This window comes from Arachis hypogaea, chromosome 15 (assembly GCF_003086295.3).
Source record: "Arachis hypogaea cultivar Tifrunner chromosome 15, arahy.Tifrunner.gnm2.J5K5, whole genome shotgun sequence".
Lineage (NCBI taxonomy): Eukaryota > Viridiplantae > Streptophyta > Magnoliopsida > Fabales > Fabaceae > Arachis > Arachis hypogaea.
The window spans coordinates 56,044,297-56,050,814 of NC_092050.1; the positions used below are offsets into that span (position 1 = coordinate 56,044,297).

General features: G+C 40.6%; 1 non-coding gene across 1 annotated transcript; it reads left to right on the forward strand.

The window, feature by feature from the left end:
- The first annotated feature begins 6,078 nt into the window (after positions 1-6,078).
- Positions 6,079-6,186, forward strand: LOC112752813 (small nucleolar RNA R71). Its single transcript, XR_003177227.1, has one exon. It is a non-coding gene; the product is annotated as a small nucleolar RNA R71 (small nucleolar RNA).
- The last annotated feature ends 332 nt before the right edge of the window (positions 6,187-6,518 follow it).

The window sequence follows — 6,518 nt, forward strand, 5'->3', positions numbered from 1 at the left end:
TGGAGGAAAGTAAAAGTGCAGAAACTTAAAAGGCACGAAAACTTAAATTGCATGAAGTATAAAGGGAATTGGGTGCAGGAAATTAAAACAGAAGGTGACAATGTGAATTGCAGTGAAATCAGAGAGATCTAAGTTGAAGAAATTCAAAGAAAGTGATTCATCAGGGATTGGAGATATCATAATCCTTCATGAATGAAATGGGTCTCAACTCCTTTCTCAATCATATGGGTAGATCTATGGGAGATTGAAATTGATTGGATCCCAATTCCTTGGTAATCCAATCTCTCTAATCACAATCAATCTTGCCAATTCCTTGATCCAACTGTCATGAGAAGAGGTTAAGTGCATTTCTCTCATCCATAAGCCACACTAACTCTCAGGATCTCAATTCCACCCGAATAGTGTTGATCAAGAGAGTAGTGAAGGATAGAGTAATGATCGGATTTTTGTGTGGTTTAGAATTTCACAAATAAATCCTCGTTGCAAGTATAGTTTTTAAACCAACAAACAATCCTCTCATGCAAAAAATTGTTTGGCAGAAGTAAAACCCCAATAAAAAATACCGAAGTATTCAAATCTCGGGTCGTCTCTCAAAGGAATTGCAGAGAAGTGTTCTTGTTATTGGTTATGAGATGCATATTTTGGGATTTTGAATAAGTGGTATGCGAAATTGTTACTCAGGATGTGAATTATTGTTCGAAATTGATTCCCTGGCGATGGCACCAAAAACAGATGCACAGAACCATGGTCTAAACATATCTTCATAACTTCGCATAAATAACTAGCAAGTGCACTGGGTCGTCCAAGTAATACCTTACGTGAGTAAGGGTCGAATCCCACGGAGATTGTTGGTATGAAGCAAGCTATGGTCACCTTGTAAATCTCAGTCAGGCAGATATAAAATAGTAATGGGGTTTTCGAAAATAAGTAATAAAAGAAGGATAGAAATACTTATGTAAATCATTGGTGAAAATTTCAAATAAGCGTATGGAGATGCAATCGTTCCTCTGAACCTCTGCTTTCCTGCTGTCTTCATCCAATCAGTCTTACTCCTTTCTATGGCTGGCTTTTTGTAAGGATGTTACCGGTGCCAATGGTTACTTTCAATCCTCTCGGGAAAATGGTCCAAATGCTCTGTCACAGCACGGCTAATCGTCTGGAGGCATCACCCTTGTCGTTGGTTGCATCCTATTTCTCTCTGTGAAAATGGTCCGATGTGCTGTCACTGCATGGCTAATCATCTTGGAGGTTCTCGATCATACTAGAATAGAATTTACTATCCTTTTGCGTCTGTCACTACGCCCACCACTCGCGAGTTTTGAGTTCGTCACAGTCATTCAATCCCAGAGTCCTACTTGGAATACCACGGACAAGGTTTAGACTTTCTGGACTCTCATGAATGCCGCCATCAATCTAGCTTATACCACGAAGACTCTGATTAAGAGATCTAAGAGATACTCATTCAATCTAATGCAGAACGGAAGTGGTTGTCAGGCACGCGTTCATAGGGAATGATGATGATTGTCACGTTCATCACATTCAGGTTGAAGTGCGAATGAATATCTTAGAAGTGAAATAAGATGAATTGAATAGAAAACAGTAGTACTTTGTATTAATCTTTGAGGAACAGCAGAGCTCCATACCTTAATCTATGGAGTGCAGAAACTCTACCATTGAAAATACATAAGTGAAAGGTCCAGGCATGGCCGAATGGCCAGCCCCTCTGATCTAAGAACCAAGCGTCCAAAGATGATCAAAAGATAAAACTCAGGATGTCTAATACAATAGTAAAAAGTCCTATTTATAATAAACTAGCTACTAGGGTTTACAGAAGTAAGTAATTGATGCATAAATCCACTTTCGGGGCCCACTTGGTGTGTGCTTGGGCTGAGCTTGAATGTTACACGTGCAAAGGCTCTTGCTGGAGTTGAACGCCAGCTTTTGTGCCAGTTTGGGCGTTGAACTCCACTTTGCAGCTTGTTTCTGGCGCTGGACGCCAGAATTGGGCAGAGAGCTGGCGTTGAACGCCAGTTTGCGTCATCTAAACTTGGACAAAGTATGGACTATTATATATTGCTGGAAAGCCCTGCATGTCTACTTTCCAACGCAATTGAAAGCGCGCCATTTTGAGTTCTGTAGCTCCAGAAAATCCATTTTGAGTACAGGGAGGTCAGAATCCAACAGCATCAGCAGTCCTTCTTCAACCTCTGAATCTGATTTTTGCTCAAGTCCCTCAATTTCAGCCAGAAAATACCTGAAATCATGGAAAGATACAAAAACTCATAGTAAAGTCCAGAAATGTGAATTTAACATAAAAACTAATGAAAACATCCCTAAAAGTAACTAGATCCTACTAAAAACATAGTAAAAACTATGCCAAAAAGCGTATAAATTATCCGCTCATCACAACACCAAACTTAAATTGTTGCTTGTCCCCAAGCAACTGAAAATCAAATAGGATAAAAAGAAGAGAATATACTATAAATTCCAAACTATCAATGAAACATAGCTTCAATCAGATGAGCGGGACTTGTAGCTTTTTGCCTCTTGAATAGTTTTGGCATCTCACTTTATCCATTGAGGTTCAGAATGATTGGCATCTATAGGAACTCAGAGTTCAGATAGTGTTATTGATTCTCCTAGTTTAGTATGATGATTCTTGAACACAGCTTCTTTATGAGTCTTGGCCGTGGCCCTAAGCACTTTGTTTTCCAGTATTACCACCGGATACATAAATGCCACAGACACATAATTGGGTGACCCTTTTCAGATTGTGACTCAGGTTTGCTAAAGTCCCCAATTAGAGGTGTCCAGGGTTCTTAAGCACACTGTTCTTTTGCTTTGGACCTTGACTTTAACCACTCAGTCTCAAGTTTTCACTTGACACCTACACGCCAAAAGCACATGGTTAGGGACAGCTTGGTTTAGCCGCTTAGGCCAGGATTGTATTCCTTTAGGCCCTCCTATCCACTGATGCTCAAAGCCTTGGGATCCTTTTTATTTACCCTTGCCTTTTGGTTTTAAGAGCTTTTGGCTTTTTCTGCTTGCTTTTTCTTTCTATTTTTTTCGCTTATATTTTTTTTTCTTCTCTTTTTTTTTTTTTTGCAAGCTTTGTTCTTTGCTGCTTTTTCTTGCTTCAAGAATCATTTTTATGATTTTTCAGATTATCAAATAACATGTCTCCTTGTCATCATTCTTTCAAGAGCCAACATATTGAACATTCTTAAACAACAACTTCAAAAGACATATGCACTGTTCAAGCATTCATTCAGAAAACAAGAAGCATTGTCACCACATCAATATAATTAAACTAAGTTCAAGGATAAATTCGAAACTCATGTACTTCTTGTTCTTTTGAATTAAAACATTTTTCATTTAAGAGAGGTGATGGATTCATAGGACATTCATAACTTTTAAGACATGGTTACTAACTACTAATGATCATGTAATGAAGACACAAACATGGATAAGCACTTAACATAGAAAACGAAAAACAGAGAAAGTAAGAACAAGGAATGAGTCCACCTTAGTGATGACGGCATTTCCTTCTTGAGGAACCAATGATGTTCTTGAGCTCTTCTATGTCTCTTCCTTGCCTTTGTGGCTTGATTCCTAGTGATTTTTGGTATTTCTATCCTCAGTTGCTTCCAATAACTATGTGGAGGGAAGTGCATCCCCTAAGGTATCTCAGGGATCTCTTGATTTGCAGCCACATGTTCTACCACTGAGCTATAGATCCTTTACATAATTGTTTTACCACACCAAACTTAGAATGTTGCTCGCCCTCGAGCAAAAGAAGAAGGAATAGATGAAGAAGAAGATGTGGAGAACAAAAACTAGGATTATGAGGAAGGAAGGTGGGGATCCTGTGGGGTCCACAGATCCTGAGATGATCCTGTGAGGTCCACAGATCTTGAGGTGTCAAGGCATTTACATCCCTGCACCAATTTAGGCATGCAAAATGCCCTTGCACACAACTCTGGGCTTTCAGCGCCAGGTTGGTGCCCATTTTGGGCGTTCAACGCCCATTTGTTGCCCATTTCTGGTGTTGAACGCCAGAACCATGCTTGTTGTGGGCGTTCAGCGCCAGCTCTTCTCCAGGGTGCAATTCTGCGTTCACCGCCCAGATTATGCCCATTTTGGGCGTTCAGCGCCAGAGCCATGCTCTGTTCTGGCATTGAACGCCAGGCAGGTGCTTCTTCTAGGGTGTGATTTTTTTTCTGCTGTTTTTGATTCTGTTTCTAAATTTTTCGTTTATTTTGTGATTCCACATGATCAAGAACCTAAGAAAACATGAAAAACAAAAATAAAATTAGATAAATAAACATTGGGTTGCCTCCCAATAAGCGCTTCTTTAATGTCAATAGCTTGACAGTGGGCTCTCATGGAGCCTCACAGATGTGCAGAGCTTTGTTGAGACCTCCCAACACCAAACTTAGAGTTTGGATATGGGGGTTTGACACCAAACTTAGAGTTTGGTTGTGGCCTCCCAACACCAAACTTAGAGTTTGACTGTGGGGGCTTTGGTTGACTCTGCTTTGAGAGAAGCTTTTTCTGCTTCCTCTCCATGGATGTAGAGAGAGATCCTTGAGTTGTAAACATAAGGTTGTCCTTATTTAATTGAAGGATCAATTCTCCTCTGTCCACATCAATCACAACTCTTGCTGTGGCTAGGAAAGGCCTTCCTAGGATGATGGATTCATCCTCTTCCTTTCCAGTATCCAGGACTATGAAATCAGCAGGGATGTAAAGGCCTTCAACCTTTACTAACACGTCCTCTACTTGTCCATAAGCCTGTTTTCTTGAATTGTCTGCCATCTCTAATGAGATTTTAGCAGCTTGCACCCCATAGATTCCCAGTTTCTCTATTACAGAGAGGGGCATGAGGTTTATTCCTGAACCAAGGTCACACAGAGCCTTAAAGATCATGGTGCCTATGGTACAAGGTATTATGAACTTTCCAGGATCCTGTCTCTTATGTGGCAATGTCAGTTGATCCAGATCACTTAGTTCATTGGTGAACAAGGGAGGTTCATCTTCCCAAGTTTCAATACCAAATAATTTGGCATTTAGCTTCATGATTGCACCAAGGAACTTGGCAGCTTGCTCTTCAGTAACATCCTCATTCTCTTCAGAAGAGGAATACTCATCAGAGCTCATGAATGGCATAAGGAGGTTCAATGGAATCTCTATGGTCTCTAGATGAGTCTCAGATTCCTTAGGTTCCTCAGAGGGAAGTTCCTTATTGATCACTGGACGTCCCAGGAGGTCTTCCTCCTTGGGATTCACGTCCTTCTCCTCTCCTGTGGGTTCAGCCATGGTAAGTAATTCAATGGCCTTGCACTCTCCTTTTGGATTCTCTTCTGTATTGCTTGGGAGAGAACTAGGAGGGATTTCAGTGATCCTTTTACTCAGCTGGCCCACTTGTGCTTCCAAATTTCTAATGGAAGACCTTGTTTCATTCATGAAACTCACAGTGGCCTTAGATAGATCAGAGACTAAATTTGCTAAGCTAGATGGATTCTGCTCAGAATTCTCTGTCTGTTGCTGACTGGATGATGGAAAAGGCTTGCTATTGCTAAACCTGTTTCTTCCACCATTATTAAAGCCTTGTTGAGGCTTTTGATCCTTCCATGAGAGATTTGGGTGATTTCTCCATGATGGATTGTAGGTGTTTCTATATGGTTCACCCATGTATTTTAACTCTGCTATTGCAGGGTTCTCAGGATCATAAGCTTCTTCCTCAGAAGATGCCTCTTGAGTACTGTTGGATGCAGCTTGCATTCCATTCAGACTCTGAGAAATCATATTGACTTGCTGAGTCAATATTTTATTCTGAGCCAATATGGCATTCAGAGTATCAATTTCAAGAACTCCCTTCTTCATAGGCGTCCCATTACTCACAGGATTCCTCTCAGAAGTGTACATAAACTGGTTATTAGCAACCATGTCAATAAGTTCGTGAGCTTCTACAGGCGTTTTCTTTAGGTGAATGGATCTACCTGCAGAAGTATCCAATGACATCTTTGATAGCTCAGATAAACCATCATAGAATATATCCAGGATGGTCCATTCTGAAAGCATGTCAGAAGGACACTTTTTGGTCAGCTGCTTGTATCTTTCCCAAGCTTCATAGAGGGATTCACCTTCTTTCTGTCTGAAGGTTTGAACATCAGCTCTAAGCTTGCTCAGCTTTTGAGGAGGAAAGAACTTGGCTAAGAAAGTCGTGACCAGCTTATCCCAAGAGTTCAGACTGTCTTTGGGTTGAGAGTCCAACCATATTATAGCTCTGTCTCTTCCAGCAAAAGGGAAAAGCATGAGCCTGTTGACTTCAGGATCTACTCCATTAGTCTTAACAGTATCACAGATCTGTAAGAATTCAGTTAAGAACTAAAAAGGATCTTCAGATGGAAATCCATGAAACTTGCAGTTCTGCTGCATCAGAGAAACTAGCTGAGGTTTCAGCTCAAAATTGTTTGCTCCAATGGTAGGAATGGAGATGCTTCTTCCATGTAAAT